The 19,498-nt window shown below is 42.4% G+C and overlaps 1 pseudogene; it reads right to left on the bottom strand.

Annotated features, from left to right (window-relative positions):
- Nucleotides 1–18,892: 18,892 nt before the first annotated feature.
- On the bottom strand, nucleotides 18,893–19,277 carry LOC131406807 (small ribosomal subunit protein uS8-like; annotated as a pseudogene).
- Nucleotides 19,278–19,498: the final 221 nt, after the last annotated feature.

Below are 19,498 nucleotides of genomic sequence, written 5' to 3'. Positions count from 1 at the left end.
CAATTTATTTTTGAGAACATTCAAGGTAAGCAATTTTCACAAATGAGAGGTTTACTAAAATAACTGTGAACGTGAAAGAGGGTAAGAAAGATGAAATTCTTCCTCCTTCAATTTGTATTGTGTTTTGGAATATTACTCCAGTTTTCCTGCAAAACAAATGAATGGAAAACTGCCACATAGAGAGGTGGGGCAGGTTTGCTGATGCTAATTTTCTGATGAATTGGTATCTGAGATGCTGGGAAGCATGAACTCTTGTTGGAGTTGGACGAGTATCATGGCCCCAGTTGGAGAGGCAGGGAGGGGGTGAGGCAGGATGGTGGGGCTGGAGGGCATATTTGATTACAAAAGGAAAGCTGTTTGGAAAAAGGGCTTCAGACTGATAGAGATTGCAGACAGAGAAGGAAGAGAGAGTCTAGGGCAGAGTCTAGGTTAAAAAAATACAGCGGGCAGGGAATGTGGGGGCGGGCAGCCGATTGGAGCTTAAGTATTGGCAGATAAGGCAGTTTCAGCCGTGTACCACTGGCTACCCTTAGTTCCTCCCAAGCTCCCGAGGCTGAATTCTACCCAGCGACTACAGCTAAAGAACCATCAGGCCCAGTAACTGCCAATGTCTTGTCACTGTGCCTTCTGTGGCTGTGTGAACCTGGGCTGTCTGCATGCTGCAGTAGAGGGGGGTTTGCATTCTGGAGGAATGACCAAGGCTGGGTGTTGCCAGGGGAAGGGAGCTAGAGGAAGCCACAGGGAAAGGCTAGTTCCTGGAATGTAAGCAGCTAGAGGGCAAGGAACAGGTCAGTTTTGTTCCACGCCTATGTCACCGTGCCAAGTACAGTGCCTGGTCCATGGTCCCCTACACTCTCAGCCAATGAAGTTTTGTTGAATGAATGAATGAATGAAAGACTGTGGCCCAAGGTCACAAGCTGAGAAGGATCCATAAGCACCTTCCTACTGGCCCTTTAAGATGGCCAGTTGGGAACATCAGGAAACATTGTACGGGAGGCAGCCCTGGCCTATGTCATCACAGGGGCAACTGCAGATTGAAGACAGGGGCTGGTCACAACAATGTGGTGGGTCACTGGTGTAGCGTCTAGGGCCTTACATGGCAGAGTCTGAGAAATCACTGAGATTGGGTAAGGGGAGGACTTTGTCCTTTCTGTGTCTCTTTTGCCCTCTTCCTACATTTATTGACCCCTTACTAAGTCTCAGGCATCGTCCTAAAAGCTGTACATGCATTATCTCATTTAATCCTTTGATATTCCAAGGAAGTTGACATTAACACCCCCATTTTCCAGATGAAGAAACTGGAACTCAAAGAGGTTAAGTAACCTGTTCAAGGTATGACCACTCTTAAATGAGAAAGCAAGAAGCCAGCCCAACTCTCTCTGAGCCCAAAGCCCTCACCTTAACCACTCCGCTCCCTGCCTCTCTCAGCTCCAGGCTGTCCCTCATCCTCTTGCTCACTTACTCAACCTGGTCGCAAAACATATTTTGTTTATCTAACTAACATTTTATTTTGAGATATTTTCAGATGAACAGAAATTTTGCAAAAACAGTATGAAGAATCCCCATTTTACTCCATCCACCTGCCCCAAATGTTGGCCTTTTACTGCTGGGAGTAAATATTGGTTACATTCTCTGACTACATTTTTATATTCCCTTGGACTTAAATTTTCATTTGGTTTTCGGGGATTGCAGACGCTTGCAGAAGGCGAGGAGAAGAAGTGACATGGCAGCTGGCCGGTAGGCAGCAGGCTCCACTGACCACGTGGGAACCTGAGCCCCTGGAACAGATGTGCCGACTCCCAGCATTCCCCCAGAGGACAAGAGGGTCATCCAGTGACTCGCCTAATGGGGAGGCTTCTGAGGAATGTCCCAGACACCAGGCTTAAGAGATTCATTAGCTACAAAAGATGTCTAAACAAGGGAAATATTAGCAATGACAGCCCCTCGGAATAATCCCATCTCTTACTCCTTCGCACTGTCAATTTAGGGCAGAAGGACTTATTGTGAACCTACTGTGTGTCGGGACTGAATTAAGTACTGGGGCAAATGATAAGATTGTCAATGATGCTGCCTCTATCAGCAGAAAAATCGAGATGGTTGACTAGAAAAGATAAGGGAGCCTTGGTAGGAATTTCCCCACAAGTAGTTGATTAGGGATCCTTGGTTGGGGGAAAACCTCACAATTATTTTGGAAACAAAATTAGGAGGCTGGGAGATGGGGGGAGGGAGGCAGGAGAAGATGGGACAAGTTCTTGCATGAAAACAAGGCAACCCAGCTCTGTTTCCTGCCTCATGCTGGTGGTCTTCGGAAGGAGGGGCAGCCCAGGAGGAAGGAGGCCAGAGAGGCCAGGGGGCCAGAACACTGCAGTTCTAAGGGTGGAACCTACCTGCAACGAACGCAGGCGGAGCCCCAGTTCAGCCCGCAAGCAAATCTACAGACCGTAAAAAAGAAGAGGGGATTTGGCTAATGCTTCTGGGACATATTTGCAGACAGAGTAGAGGGGAGATCCGTGCAGAGCGAGGAAGAAGCCCTGCCCCACCCCAGGATCTTTCCCTGTACCCGCAAACCTTCCTGGTTCTTTTTCCTTGCATGTTCTCTGTGCCTCCCTCATGCCCAGTTTCACCCTGCAGACTTTGACCCACAAAACCCCAGTGGGGACCTGCTGAGGCTCTCAAGTCACACAGATCTGGATTCAAGTCCCGACTTGCTACTACAGGCTGGGTGGCTGCTTAACCTCTCTGAGCCTCAATTTCTCAACTGTAAAGTGGAAGTGCTGACACCTCATTCACAAATTTGACATGATGATTGAAGGAGATTAGCCATGTCAAGTGCCCTACATGGCTCCAGGCAAGCAGTCTTCTTTCTGACTTCTCAGCCCACTTTCCCTCATAGCTGCCTGCCCTGCATCTCTGATAACACTAGTGGCCAGCGTGTGGCTCTCTCCTTCTCCATTCTTTCCAGGTTATGGTGGAAACAGACCAAGGAGCTTGAATCTGGGTTTGACTCCTGGTTCTATCACTTAACAGCTATGTGATCGTGGACAAACCACTTAACCTCTCTGACCTCAAGCTTCTCACTTGCAAAATGGAAATTGTACCTGCCTGGAACAAGATAATGTAGGGAAGAGCTTTGCAAGTGTTAAAGCACTTTATGAGAGTTAGCTGCCGTAGGGTGCCCCGCCCTCCATCCTCCCACAGCAAGCCCAATTTGGGTAGAAGGAGCACTGAACAGGGAGTTAGGAGCTCTGAGCTCGGGTCCCAGCCCCATCACCAATTTTGGGTCCTTCGGCAAATCACGATCCTCCCAGCGCCTCAGTTTCCTCACATGTAAACTGAAGTGTCTGAACAGAATATCTTTTATGGCCTCTTCTACCATGAGGTTCCACACATTTGTCACTGAAGGGGTCAGGAGTTTATTTTCTGACAAAAACACAGTTGGGCCTCGAGGACGTCCCTGCTTCTGTGCTCAGATCTGCTCTCCTCGCATTCTTCTATTAATAACGCCAGGATCATGCACTTCTGGGTCGTGTGTGAGCCTGAGGGTGTCTCCAATACTCGGGTTAGGGTAATTAGTCTTTTTGACCCTTAGCAGGGGAAATGTCTCCAGTTGGGGGGAAATGAAGTTGTCAAACATAGTCCTTAAGGAGAGGGAGATTTATAGGGGATCACATACAAAAGCACAGGAATTAAACAAACAAACAGGGAAAGAGCTCTTAAAAGTTCAGACCAAACAATATATACCGCACGCTATGGTCAGGCAGGTCAACCAGTGGTCCGAGGGCTCCCCAGGCACCACCCAGGCGGAACAGCTCAGACAATTGTTCATCTTCCAAGAATCCCTTCCCAGAAACCATAGGGTTGCAGGAAGGTAAAGCCAATGACTTCATCGAGCGGAAGAAACAGCAGTGGTCAGTACAGTCCTCTGGTGACCATGTGGTTTTTTAAAACTTGCCTCTCTGTAGCCCAAGATTTGGGCTCTGCTCTCTCTCCTACCCCTCCTCATGGCACCCTGCGCCCTGCCTAGCCCAGTCCCACTGCTCCTCCTCGTGTCACTCCAGCTCCCCTGCCCGTCTTGGCCCTCTTTCAGGAAGAGTCTCCATAAAACACAGGATGTCCAGTTAAATTTGAATTTCAGGTAAACTACAAATACTTTTTCTAGTATAAGTATGTCCCATGCAATGTTTGGGATATATTTATACCAAAAATTATTCATGGTTTAGCTAAGTTTAAATTTAAGTGAGCCTTCTGTACTTTTATTTGCTAAATCTGGCAACCTACTTTCAAGGCATTTTTACTCGCTGTTGTCTCTGTCCAGAACACACCACTCCCACATCTTCCCTTGGCCAGCTCTTTGTCATTCAGGCTCCACTCAAGTGTCCCCTCCTTAGAGAGACGCTCTCTGACCCTTCCCCCCAATTTAAAGCAGCCACTCTGCCCCCATAGTGCCTCTCTAGCACATTCCCCTGTATTACTTTTTTCACTCTGAAATGAGTTTGCTTATTGGCTTTCTTGCTTAATGTCTGTTTCCGCCAACTAGAATGATAGACATTGCTGTGTTCTTCCCTGAACACTTTCCATCACCTGAATGTACCTGGCCCATACCAGGCACTTAATAATATTGGTTTAAAGAATGAATGAATGGAATGTATGCTTTAGAGCAGTGCTTCACAAATTTATTGAAAACCCTGGAGATTTTGTTCAATTTTGTTAAAATCTAAATTCTGATTTGGTAGGCTGGGCATGGGCCCGAGATTGTGCATTTCTAACAAGCTCCTAGTGATGCTGTGGATGCTGGTCCATGGACCACACTGTAAGAGGCAATAGAATTCTCTGTAATGATGGAAATGTTCTATATCTGCATTGTCCAATATGGCAGCCACAAGTCACATGTGGCTCTTGCGTACTTGAAATGTGGCTAGTGTGACTGAGGATTGCATTTTAAATTCTATTTAATTCTAATTAATTTAAGTTTAAATAGTGACATGCGGCTAGTGGCTACTCTAATGGATCGCACAGCTCTAGGGAAGTGGTTCTCAATCTTGGCTGCACGTTGGAATCACCAGACGCAAATTTAAAAATACAAATGCCCAGGACTCACTCCAGACCAATCAAATCAGAATCTCTGGGTTTGGGTCTTAGAGCGCTGGGTTTTGTGGTTGTTTTTTCAAGCTCCCTCAGGTTATTCCAAAGTGCATCCAGAGTTGAGGAGCCTGCCCTCGAGTTTTCAGAGCAGTCATGCCTTCCTCGGCTCATTCAATCCTACCACAGACTGGACAGCAGATGAGACAAGTGTGACTAAGTATCATCAATCCCATTTTGCTGGGAGTAACTGAAGTTCAGGAAGGTGAAGGGATTTGCCCAAGGTTATATAGCTGATATTTGATGGAGCTAGGACCCACCTAGCCCTTGTGTATCCCCACCCATCCGCTGCCTCAAATTCTTTGTGAAAAAGGGGCAAACATTTATCCATCAAATTACCCTTGTGAAAAGAGGCAAATGTCTGTCCTTCAATCAGACAGTCAGGCAAGTCCATCCTTTCTCCATAGCTGCCACCAACTTCCATCTGCTTTTGATGCCCCCTTTCCCAGGGCCTTGTCTGGCCACATCCCTCCCCAGGGAGGTGAGTCGATTAGAATCCTCACCCTGTTTCATCATTGACCAATAAAAGAGGTCTCTCTCTACAAGACAGGAAGGAAATCCAAGTTTGAGTGGAAGAGGGCACCTTGCCATGGAACTCACCACTCCCAGGGTGGGGCCTCCAAGTGGGACAGACCCGCTCCTTCCTGCCGGGCCTGCCCACAAGACTGACGGGTTTTAGAGAGAGAAGTCAACAGAGACAATACTGGTGACCCGGGAGGGTCTCCCAAAGAATTTACAGACTTTGCCAGGGTTTCTCATGGCTGGGTAGGGATACCACTGGTGGGGGCCACGTGGGGAGGGTGGTTTTGGGTGATCCATGGGAAAACTTACAAAATGTTTAATAGTTATGTATTTATCTTAATATATATTGGGAAAAATGCAGCTCACTAAGTCTGTAATTTCGCAGATATTTCTGATACAAAGTTCCCAGCAACATTAATTTAATTAAGAAAAAAGGGAGCACATTTAAAGCAAAATGTTAAGGAAATAATAGTACCAGTGGGACTTGGATATGGCCAACATGGTGACGATGCCTGGGTGTCCCCAAAGGGTGCAGTGGGAGGGGGTGGACAATGTCCTTTGTACGGAAGGTCAGAGGTGGAAAGGAAGGCTTTCGTGGAAACATTTCATGGAAAGACGTCAGCAGCACATCTTTCAATAATAAAGAATTACTGTTGTTGACAAGAAATTCATTGTCTTGGAATAATGGCCAGGAATGAAAATAGCACAGCCTCAAGCCCTCCTGGGCCTGCAGTGAGGTCCAGCTGCGGGAAGAGACTAGCAGCTTCTCCAGCCCTTTCAAGTCCCAACAAGCCTTTGAGAGACCACACTCAGCCCAACACCTCAGTCCTGCTGCAGACATGAGGAGAGAACTGCGTGCGTCCAAGCCCCGTGTCAGAGGACAGGTCATAGTGGAGACCAAAGAGCCTGGTCCCAGCTGTCCAGGGATAGGATTTCCTCAGTCTCACCAGCCCCTGCCTGGAGCCTGGGTGGACTAAGCTCAGAGTGGTTACTGTCTAAAAGGACACACCCGGATCCATGGGGCCAACCCCACATACACTCATTCACACCTTTACTTGTCAATGGGACTCAGAGCTCCCTGGGGAATGGATGCTCCGGGACCCTGGGATGGGAAAGGATGTGTGTTCAGTTTAAGGGGCTGACAGTCACATTCTGAGAATGAAAAGGGATTGGATCCAGTTTTTAAGAATGAGAGTTGCCATCTTTAAAATATCCCAAGACGGGAGGAGGCATGAATAGGCAGAGCCCTGAGGATTTTAGGGAGGTGAAAATACTCTGTATGATATGGTAATGGTGGACACATGTCATTATACATTTGTCCAAACCCATAGAATATACAATAGCAAGAGTGAACCCTGATGTAAACTAGGGACTCTGGGTGATGATATGTCACTGTGGGTGCATCAATAGTAACAGAAGTGCCACTCTGGTGGGGGATGTTGATAGCGGGGGAGGCTATGCATGTGTAGGGGCAGGGGGTATACAAGAAACCTCTGTACTTTCCTCTTAATATTGCTGTGAACCTAAAACTGCTCTAAAAAAATAAAGTCTTAAAAAAAAGTCCCAAGAGAATTTATGAACATGCAAAATCCAATCAAAGTAACTTGGGGCAGGGTGGCAACTTCAGGGAGACCTGACTAGATTGTGAGTGTAACTGAGGAAGCTTAAAGTGTTTATATTTTATGGGGCTCTAGCTAAAGAAAGACTGTGCCCAGAACTGGCATAGTCTGTATAAGGCACCCACGAAGGTGCACTCAGAGAAGCAGTTGGGACTTATATCCTCAGTACGATGTAAGGGACAACTTGGAAATCCATCGGGTTTGGAAGCAGCTAACAACCACACCACGATCACATCAATAGCTAACATTAATTGAGTACTTACTATGTGCCAGTCACCATTTTAAAAGCATTTAATCCTTTCAACAACCCTAGGAGGTAGGCACTAATATTATCCCCATTCTACAGATGAGGAAACTGAGGCACAGAGAGGTTAAGTGACCCACCCAAAGCCACATCCGGATAGTGGACCTGGAGATATCTGGTACTCACAGCTGCATGATACTGCCATTGAGACCATCAAGGTAACACCCATGCTCCAAGCCCATGCTCACCAAGCCATCCTCAAAGGCAATGCTGGCTAAGAGTCAGCAGAGTGGGGTTCAAATCTTGGCTCTGTCACAATTCAGTTTCTTAACCACTTTATGCCCCAGTGCCTCATCTGTAAAATGGGAATAACAACATCTGAGGGTGTGTGAAGATGAAATGAGAGAATATACTCAAAGCCCTTAGCAGCGTTGGTGGCATGGGGGAAGCTCTCCACAGTTACTCATGGTTACTGCAGCGTGACCTCGCCGACAGGCAAATCTTCCTGGGAAACCTCATAATAACCATGGCTCCCTTTTACTGAGGGCTTCCCTCATGCCACGCACTCTGCTAAGAGCTTTGAGTACATCTCCATCTTGTTTCATTTTCACACACCCTGCGTGGCAGGTGTTATTCTAATTCAAAACATTTGAATTCTGGTTTAGCCATTTGCCTCTTGTGAATTTAATCGTTTCCCAAGAGACAAATGTCTTCTGGATGTAGAAACCAAACAGCACCTTCCAGCCTGCAGAGCTAAGGCTCAGGCCCCCGGAGGGCTCCGTGGGGGTGCCCAGCAGGAACCCCCCAGGCACCAGCATGGAGCTGTCTCTATAGGCTGCCACAGGATATACCCGGGACACCCTGAAGCTGCTAATCCTAGCATCAACACTGTGCTTTTCCTTGAAGGATTTCCTTTCCTTTAACAAAATTGGTATTGACTAATATTAACACATAATCACAAACTGTTAACACCAATGCTTGTTTGATGTGTGGCTTCCTAGGCATTTTCACATGTGTGTATATATACATCCTTTTTTAAAAAACAAAAATGGGATTCTATTTTATGTGCTACTCTTGCTTTTTCACCTAATGTATGATAGAAATTTTTCCGTGTCTGAATATATAGCTCTGTATCATTTTTTAAAATGCTATATAGAATGAAGCATGCTTTTTTTTTTAAAACTGGTTAAGGAATATTGAACATTTTTCCTTTTTACTCATCTGCGTTTTGTAATTTTTCAACAATGAAGATACATCACTTACGTAAAAAAGAGATCATACATGCTTTTTAAAAAATAGTATTGAAAAGGTAATGTAATGACCCTAGGAAAGTACACACAGCTACAAATGAAACACAAATGTTCACAAAATGAACACAGTTTCATCTTTGTTAATTGTTTTCCTGTTTTTGTCCACATACAAGAACTAAAACAAATATTTTTACTTAATTATAACCCATGCTGAAATACTCCTTTATCACACTATCTGAAACATTTGTCCATGTGCCTGCAGCGCTCCCTGAAAGGCTCGTATAAAGGTGCAGAGGGCGTGGGGGGGGGGGTGGAAGGTGTTGGGCTGTTCCACAGGGCACTGTCTAGTCCAGGGATGGAGCCGTTAGCAGTATGGTGAAACCTCTGGACCCCTTCTCAGAATAATACTTTCAAATGTATAAAATAAAATATATAGGATTTCAGAAGCAACCAATAACACTGAAATACAATTATTACAATGAAAATATGTACTGTGGTAATAATATACGTACTTCTTGTACATGAAGGAGCCAAGTCTAGCAGTGAGTCTAATTTCTATCATAACTTCAAAGTGGTGATAAACACAAATATTTCATGATATCTACAACACAATAATGTGATTTGAAAACATCTGTGATTTCTATTGGTGACAAATCTCAAGTACAGCTGTGGTCAGTTGTGTACATTTGTAATTGAAGGAAAAGTTACATTTCATTTTATGTTAGCGAAAATAGAGGTGTCATATTTCTCCCCACTCAAGTTCACAGACCTCCTGAATTCTATAAGGGTAGAGGGTTCTAGGTCAACAGATGCCTGTACCACGGAATTTCTAGACTTATTAGCCTAGGAAAGGTGAAGGGAGAAAATTATTTCCAAATCTCTTTCCCTTTTCATTTTTTTCTATCCCTTCTACCCAAGCCACCTGCCTCTCCAGCTCCCATGACTATGAGATCATTCAAAATTAACTTTGGGGTTTCTCCCATTTCTAACCATCTTTCCAGCCCCAAAACACTTCTGCTTTCTGGTCATCTCTGCACATACATAGAAAGAAGCTCGTCTTGCTGTCTTCCATCTCACCATGTTTTATATGTGCACTAGATTGAACATGCACATCCCTTCTTCTTCCTTCCTGAGAGTTATGAAGTCGCCCAACAAGTCCAGTCAGTTCTGAACGAAGGAAGCTGGATAATCCGCCTACTTATTGGAGGCTGCCTAGTCCAAATAGATGTTTTTCATCACCGAAGGTATTTTCCAGGCCTCTGCAAATCCAGAGGATCAGTCTCCTTCCTTCACACAAGCATTGGCACTGGATTCATTTCTGAAATCTCCGGCACCAACCAGGCTCTGGTTCTTGGCCCAGATTTCAGAAATTATCTGCGATTGTACTCTCTTTTCCTTCCACCAATAATTATAACATATTGCATTTGTGTGGCATCTTATGCTTCTCAGAAGTAGTGTTCCAAGGGACAGGATATGGACTCAGAACTCCAGATTCCTAACCCAATGTTCATTCCATGATGCCATGATTCAATTATTACTATTTCTGTTATAACACAGAATTCCTTAAACATAGTAAACTCGTGTCCCTTTTCGATAAACATGAAAATCTCATGCTCTCCTTTAATATTTTTTGAAAATTTAAAATAATTAAAATATTGTGGCTAAAAACAAATTAAAACAATGGGAATTTAAAAAAATACCCTATTTTATTTTTTAAAATACTACTCTTATTTTGATTTTTAAAAACAACATATATTTAACTTTAATCATAAAATATCCTAGGGTGATCAAACTGTCCCAGTTTGCCTGGGACTGTCCCAGTTTTAAAACTGAAAATCCTACAGCCCACAAACCTCTCAGTCTCAGACAAACCCTCTGCCCTGGGTAAACCAGAATAGTTGGTCATAGCAGATATCACCATGAGCTTTGACTTTGATTATTGGACACCATTTTTTTTAATCCTGCATTGGGTCAAAGACAGAGCACAACAGGGGTCATTTTCCTTGCCACACCTGTGTTGCTCCACAGAGATGTGGATCCTCCCCCATCAATTGTCTACACTAAATGGTCACATTTAGCCAGACAGAAAAATCAAATCAAATACTTGTTTCTCTCAATGATTTTTAAAATTAAAAACGTATTTAAATGCCAAAAAGTTAGGCTTCATTGGTTGTAAGCAACAGAAACCAACTCACTTTAACTTAAGCGAAAAAAGGATTTCTCAGAAAAATACGGAGTAGCTCACAGAATCCAAAGAAACCCTGAAGAACCAGGCTTTGGAATAGACAGCAACCAGGATAGCTCCTGGGATCTAGGTAGCAGGAATCAATGGGCAATCTCTTTAGGGCAGAGATTAGCAAACTTTTTCTGTAAAGGTCCAGAGAGCAAATATTTTAGGCTTTGTGGGGCAGTCTCTACTATAACTACTCAGTTTTGTCTTTGTGGCATGAAAGCAGCCATAGACAATGCATAAACAAATGATTGTGTCTGTGTCCCAATACAACTTTATTTACAAAACTTGCCAGAGGGCCGGATTTGGTCCATGGCCATAGTTTGTTGACTCTGCTTTAGGGTGTATCCTTTGGCATGGATCTGCTATAATAACTCTTTTCAATCTACACATCCCTTGGCTCAAGACTCAAATTTAAGGGTGAGAGCATATGATTGGCAGAACTTGGGTCCCTGGCTCATTCTTTGGCCAGGGGAAAGTGGGATGGCTTGAGTGGCCAGACTTTATCCAATTAGGAGGGATGATTCCCCAAAGCAAAATTAAGGACAGTCAAGAAAAGAAGGAGGAATGGATACAGGTGAACAACAGATGTTCACCACCTCATCTTCTGACTTTCTCCATCATCTTGTTAGTTTCCCTCTACCACTTTACTCTCTAGGGAAGGAGTCAAAGCAATCCACATGGTTCTAGCATCAGATTACAGTGTTTATTCAACTGACACTAAGTGAGCATTGTGTGACAAAAATCACATTTCTCCCAGATTGGTGATTAGAATTGAACCCTAAAGAATGTCAACTGAAAGATAAAGACTATCATCAAATTTAGTCCTTCATTTTTTAGAGGAAGAATTGGAGGACCAGAAAGTTTATGGGGGTCCCTGTATTGCCAGTTACAAGGGGGCTTATTCACATGTCTCTGTGAATGACATGCGCCCCCCTGGAGTTGCACAGGGAGAAGTGGGCAGCTTGAAGTTAGTTAGTTCATGAAAGGGATGCAATGAGAACTTAGTTTTCTGACTTTTGGTCCAAGCCTCTTTGTTGCACCATTATATTAAGTTTAATTCAGCCCAAGCCTTGATTTCTCCAACACACATAATCCTCTCTCCTGCAATCGCCAGGACCTGGCACTTTTGTCCTTGTGGATTCAGAGCCTGCTACACACTTGCGCAGAGTAGGCACGGCATTGGTGGTAGATTTGAGAATATGTAATGCACTTCTTCCCCAGTGATATATATCCTACTAGTCTATCACACGGCTAAGGTTAGAATGATTAGTGAGTGAGGAAGACTACTGCTCTTTTATATTCTAGCAAGTCAGTCCTGGGAGACTGCTCTGCTTCTTTATTCTAGAAGCAAAGTATTCCCACCTTCCATTGTCCTGGAGTCTTTCTGCCTTGTGTTGTTCTCTAGCCCTATTTTGACCCCCACCCCCACTTCTCCTCTCCCAACACCTTCCTCTTCTTGGCAGTGGGAGGGGGGCTCTTTGATGTTGGCTCAGGTGGAAACCAGAGGAAATCCTAGATTAGGCTCTGATGGCCAAGAATGTCTAGCAGCCCCAGGGAGGGGCACTCAACTGGAATAAGATAAGAGCATGGACTTTATGTTTATGAAAAAAATTGCATTTTGTGATATTTCTGTAAAAGTTGAGCTAATCAATGCAGGTACTGAGTACTATGATTTTGGTAGAGGAAAAAAACATACATTGCACACGACAATAGGGTGAAGGGTGACCAAATGTCCCAGTTTTCTCAGGACTGAAGGATTTCCCAGGACTTGGGACTTTCAGTGATAAAACCAGGAAAATCCCAGGCAAATGGAGACAAGTTGGTCACCCTAGGGATAAAGAATAATAATAATTTACTATGCGTCAGGCACTGTCCTAAGCACTTTACATTCATTTACTTCTCAACCGACTCAGTGAGAGAGGTACTATATTTATTTCTGTTTCACAAATGAGGAAATTGAGGATCAGATAAGGCAAGTAACTCACTCAAGGTCACACAGTTAAGTAAATGTAGACTGGGATTAAAACCCAGGTCAGTCTGACTCCCAAATCCATCCAATCTGTGACGATTCTTAACCATCATGATAATTTTTTTCTTTCAACTATCTATGAAGTTTAGTAAACATAAATTGGGATTAGCCTTTCAGAGATTACCATATTGAATTGGGTGGCTCTGGATAAGCCACATCTCTCTATTACCACACCTTAAATTGGAAAGACGTTTAGAAAATTCTTTTTTTTGACACATCATGTTCAACCATTCTTACAGGTGAAATAGAATGTTCAGAAATAGACACAAATACATATAAGAATTTACTATTTGATAAAGATAGGACTTCAAATTAGTGTGGGAAAGTGTTAATTATTCAATAATTGTTGCTGGAACAATTAGGCAGCCATCTGGAAAAAAAGTAAAGCTGGATCTCTTATTTCACACTTTATCTAACATAAATTCCAAATGGAGCAAAAGTTTATTTGAGGGAATGAAATCAAAGAAATACTAGAAGGGAGTACGGGAGTGGAGAAGATCTTTCTGAGTATGATACAAAATTCAGAAGCCATAGAAGAAAAACTGATAAATTCAACTACATTTAAAAAATTCTCTGCATGGAAAAACAAAGTTAAAAGATAAAACCAACTGGGAGAAATATTTTCAATGCATCACAAACCCAGAACGAATTTCCTTAATGGATAAAGCATTTGTACAAATCATAAGAAAAAGATTAACAAACAACACAACAACACAACACAATAACACAATGCAACACAATACAGCAATGATGAGAATAGACAGACCGTTTACAGAAGAGACTGACTCCTAACCATTTGAAAAGACATTCAGCTTCACTGATAATAAGAGAAATGAAAATCAAGACTACAATGAAGCATTGTGACCCATCCATTGGATTGGCAAAGATCCAAAAATCTGATAACTCTGTTTTGGTGAGAGTGTAAACTGGTACAATCTCTTTAGAGGGCTATTGGCAAGGTCTATCACAATTTAAGACAAACCATAACCTTTGACTTGACAATTCCACAGAAACACTTCCATATGTAGGAAAACAATCTGCAAGGATTTTTGTTGCAGTATTTTTGGTCATTGAAAGCAACCAATACATCCATCAAAGGGAAATGGATAAATAATTGTATTATATCTATACAGCAGAATATTACGCAGCCATGGAAAAGAAGGAGGAGCCTACCTATAGTGATAAGGAATGATCTCCATGATATGTTGTTAAGAAAACAAAATGCAGGACAATGTGTAAAGTATGGTACTATTTGTACATGTGTGCCCTGAAGGAGGGTAGATAATATGTTGTGCATATGTACCTTTCTAAATGAATGAAAATCTCTGGAAAGATACACAAAAAACTGATAACAGTGGTTCCAATAAGGAACTCTCCCTTCCCTAGAGACTTACTTTTATATCTTTTAGAATTTGCAATATGTCAATGTCCTACCAATAAGTAAGTAAACAAGTAAATTAGTAAATAAATAAGTTGTTTTAAATGTAAGGGACAGCCAGGGATGGTTTCATGGATGTACAACCTGTGCACTTGCAAAGGGCCCTCCCTTGGTTTAATGTTCTGACGTTGTCATCTTGAAATTCTTAATGACTGGGCTAAGTTATTTAGCCAGTCCCGTGGAGACCCTTAATTTACAAGTGCTATCTGGGACTGAGTCCTGATTTAAAAGGAGATCCTCATGGAATTCAAAGACTTTTTCATTTTCTTGTGGCCACTAATGACCACCATTGAACAATAAATATCCAAATAAATCTTTGCAATTGTAGGGCAAACAATCAAAATCATAACTATTTGCCTGATCTCTAAAAGCCACACATTTGCCAGCTAAAATACCTACCCTCAAATGATGAAATTCACTCTGCCCAAACTGGAAAAGCCATTTACAACTCTTCAAAACCTGCCTGACATTTCAGCTTTCTGTGAAAGGAGGGTCTGCACAAGAAAAATCTCACGTGGTTTCTGCCTGCCAAGCAGACTAAACAAAATGATGGTTCTGTTAAAACACATCTGCATGAGATAGTTTGCTTTTAGGAATTTTGTTATGATAACCTCGGGGGGCAAACAAACACAGCAGCACTAGCTCCTACCTGGCCAGGGTTGCACTGGTCTGCCCATCGCAAGTGTAATGGTCTGTTCCATCTGGGTGGTTTCATAGAACGATGATTATCCGCAAGTGAATGGATTATAAACATATTTTCTTGTAGGACTAGAATAAGAGCCAGAAACACTACAGCAAAATGAACGAAAGACAACATTCAAAGGCTAAGGAAGGAGAAAGATGTAGCTTAGACAAGCGTGATGTGCATTTATTATGTATTTAGTTTCTCAGCTGTAAAATATTACCTTCTTCACAAAACCATGCCACAGATTAAATGAGATAATGGATGTGAACATGCTTTATAAATTGCTAATTACGGAGGTATCATCATCCATATTATTACGTAAGGGTATTATTTTGAGTGGGTATTTGTGTTTTTACTGCCGGTGCTGTTTTGAATGGGAGGGGGCAGCCACATTTAATACCTCCAACACTAACTAAAGAAACCTTTTTTTCTAAGTACAAAAGTAATACAGGACCTCACAATGTAAAATAAACTAACAACCAAGAAGTAATTAGGGTGAAAAGTGAAAGTTCCCCTTCACCTTCTGCCACAAATTCTACTCCTCCGTTAGCATAGTATGAATTCTTCTGGGAAGCTTTTTTTTTTTTTTGGTGAGGAAGACTGGCCCTGAGCTAAAATCTGTGCCCACCTTCCTCCATTTTGTATGTGGGATGCTGCCACAGCATGGTTTGATGAGCATCGTGTAGATCCGCATCGGGGATCCGAATCTCGAATCCCTGGCTGCCAAGGTAGAATGTGCAAACTCAACCACTATGCCACCAGGCTGGCCTCCTAGGAGTTTTTTTTTTTTTTAATGTATCTGAATAATTTAAAATAAAACCACTAGAACTCTATGAGATGCATCCCAACCCCCTCCCCCTCTTTAGGGAATGTCATTGCTTCTCATGGGATAAGATCTCACCCCTAAACCCTTTGCAAAAGCAGAGATGCCTCTAACTCCTAACCTTGCTTCATTAAATTAGTTGCCCAATACAACTGCTTCCAGGACGTTAAGAATATTCACAAGAAGTTTTTTGAAAAGTAGATCCTGCCATTAGGTGTTAGAATAATCCGTGGACTGATTACCAGATTTATCCTCAGGGCGTTAGATCTTGGGGGGAAGACCAGTGGGTGACTCTAATCATTACAGGAAATAGTAATTTCGAGTCACTTGTTAAAGTAATAATAATTTTAAAAAGTACTTTGCATGTATCAGCTCTTCAATTTTTACAAAGACTGTATTAGGTAGGCGGGATTATGAGTCCCATTTTAGAGATGAAGAATCTAAAGCACAAGGGTCCAGTGGTTTTGCCACACACTGGTAAGTGACAGTCAGTACGTTAAAACTCTGGTGGTGGATGATCTTATGCAGGGCTTTTGGAAAGTATGAACACAGCCATCATCACAGAATTCCAATGTTTCTCCAAGACCACCTGCAGCAAAACCTCCAGGGGCTTAAAAAAGGCAGACTCCTGGGTTTCCTTCCAGAGCTATGGAATCAGTAGTGTGAGACCCCGGAAACTGCACCTAAAATTTTTTTATTTACTTTTTTTATTGTGCTAAAATATACATAACAAAATTTACCATTTTAATCATTTGCAAGTATACAATTCAGTGGCATTAAACATATTCACAATGTAGCACAACCATCACCATCATCCACCTCCAGAACTTTTTCATCATCCCAAACTGAAACTCTGCACCCGTTCAACAACAGCTCCCCATTGCTCCTCCCTCAGCCCCTGGCAACTGCCATTCTACTTTCTGTCTCTCTGTATTTGACTATTTTAGGTAACTCATAAGTGGAAACATACAATATTTGTCCTTTTGTGTCTGGCTTATTTCACTCAGCATAATGTCTTCAAGGTTCATCCATATTGTAGCGTCTACCAGAATTTCGTTCCTTTTTAAGGCTGAATAATATTCCATTGTACAGACATACCACAGTTTGTTTACCCATTCATCCATTGGTGGACATTTGGGTTGTTTCCACCTTCTCAGTATTGTGAATATTGCTGTTATGAACATAGATGTATAAATATCTGTTGAAGTCCCTGCTGTCAGTTCTTTTGGGTATATACCTAGAAGAGGAATTGCTGGAGCAAATGGTAATTCTACGTTTAATTTTTTGAGGAACCACCATACTGTTTTCCTCAGCAGCTGCACCATTTTACATTTCCACCAGCAATGTACAAGGGTTCCAATTTCTCCACATTCTCTCCAACACTTGTTATTTTCTGGGTTTTTAAAATTTGTTTTTGTTTTCAATAATAGCTGTCCTAATAAGTGTGAAGTGGTGGAATCTGCACTTTTAACATGATCCTCCACATGATTCTCATTCACACCAAAGTTTGAGAACCGCTCATATTCAGAAATCTTAGCAGCAGGAACAAAAGGGGCAGCAACCCTTCTAAGCCTGAGAAGTGAAGCAGGGATTTGGCTACGAGTGTCATCATCAACAGCAGGTTGATGGGGAAATCTTGACCACTCCCAAATGAAAAACTTTTTCAAAGGAATGGTCTTAAACCACCTACTAAGAAGTTGGTAGGTTGAAGAGAAATAGGGAGACTGTTTCTGAGCTTCGTAGCCACCCTGAGCTGAGTCAAAGCAAAGAAAAAAGTCCTTCAAACCACAGTGCCCCCAGCAGCCTTGAGCAGGGCTTTGAAATAACTAATAATGTTTAGCGGCACAGTCCACAAAGGGAGAAAAGGTCTTCTCTGGCAATGTCTGGCTGAGCACACGTGGCGAGGCCCTGCCACCACAGGCGAGGAGAACTGACGCCAGTGATGACAGAAAGGATGAAAGGAGGCAAGGGAGAGGAGACCCTTACAAGGGTGGAATGTGAGCCTGTGACCTTGGGTTTCCCTCCACCTGAAATCTTTCTTAATACTTAGGTTGCTATTCACACAACTTTTGGATGGAGAAAAGCACTGGTTAAAAAGTTGGGGAAGTAGGACCCAGGCTTTCAGGTGATGAAATTGTGCCCCCTCGTGGTTGTGCTCTAAGACACTCAAGTCATTAAAGATTCGCAGGCGAGGGCGAGGAATGAACTGGCGGTGGAGGTAAGTAACAGCTTTAACTTAACTCACTATAGTTGGCTGGAACGGGGAGAATTTTGAAAACAACTCTATTTCCTGTGGTAATCTGGACGCTGACAGTACTTTCTGTAACGAAGAGTGATATCAGTTGCATTTCTTGAATGCTTCCATCTCATACCACGCTCCTCTGCCCAACACTGACAGGTAGGTTTTATTATTGTTATTATTATTACTGTTCTCATGCAATGGGTGAAGGAACGGAGGCTCGGAGAGGTTAAGTGACTTTTTCAAGCCCACGAGCTCCACTCTTGAACCACAGCTCCTCTCAACATGTAAGCACATAAGAACATAATGGAAAAGAACAGTAAGATCATTGGAAGGAAAATCCATGCCTTTTTACTTAAGTTTCCCACCATGGCAAGGGTCAAGCAGAGACAGACACTGGAAAATAATTTTATGTATGTTTGTACCATACAAATAATAAAATTATTTGTAGAGAAATTAGAAGATACAAATAGGCAAAAAAAAAAAAAAGGGAAACAGAATTATTTATCATCCCATCACACAGAGCTATTCACTATTTGCATTTTGGAAAATATTATACAAGACTTTTTACCATGCCTATATATAACAGTATATATTATTAAGAAAGAAATAATAGTCTTTTGTTGTTGTTGTTCATTGAGGCATTGTATTTGTATGTATGTATTACACCCCTAGAAAAAAATTCTAGGATTTTTCCCTCCTGTGTGTTTTGATCTTGCTTCCTCTTGGTCCCTGATGCCAGCTGAAGACATTAGTACAATGAAACCAAACTGATGGGATGAAAGCAGATTGTTTTGTCACTTTTCTAGATCAATGAATTGCACACCAAGTCTGGGGCTGATCACTGCACGCTTGTTTAACCTGCCTGTGAGGTTCACAACAATTTCCCCAGCTCTGTGATCATTAGTGGTTTCACATTCACCAGTGTAAGCATGCTTCATCATCAGTTAGAAACAGGATGATGCCTTTGGAGCACAGCCTAATAAGAACCTGGTGTTTGCCTCTCTTCTCGGCAGTGTTGAGGCTCTTGAGAACATTGGCCAGGACGTTCATGTGCACCACTATGGTGGCACAGAAAGATGGTAGAAAGAGCAGATCGTCTTTTATAACCTAGTTTTCCTCTTACCATATCACAACATTCTAAAGGCTGCCTTTAACTTTTTTTTTAGTGGCTTTATTCATAATAGCTAAACACTGAAAGAAGCCAAATAGCCAAATATCCATCGACCAGTTGAATGAATAAAACATTTGTTATATATATATATATTTACATATCT

This window comes from Diceros bicornis, chromosome 6 (assembly GCF_020826845.1).
Source record: "Diceros bicornis minor isolate mBicDic1 chromosome 6, mDicBic1.mat.cur, whole genome shotgun sequence".
Taxonomy (NCBI): domain Eukaryota; kingdom Metazoa; phylum Chordata; class Mammalia; order Perissodactyla; family Rhinocerotidae; genus Diceros; species Diceros bicornis.
The sequence above is the reverse complement of the archived record's forward strand: the minus strand, read 5'-3'. Positions and strand labels throughout refer to the sequence as shown.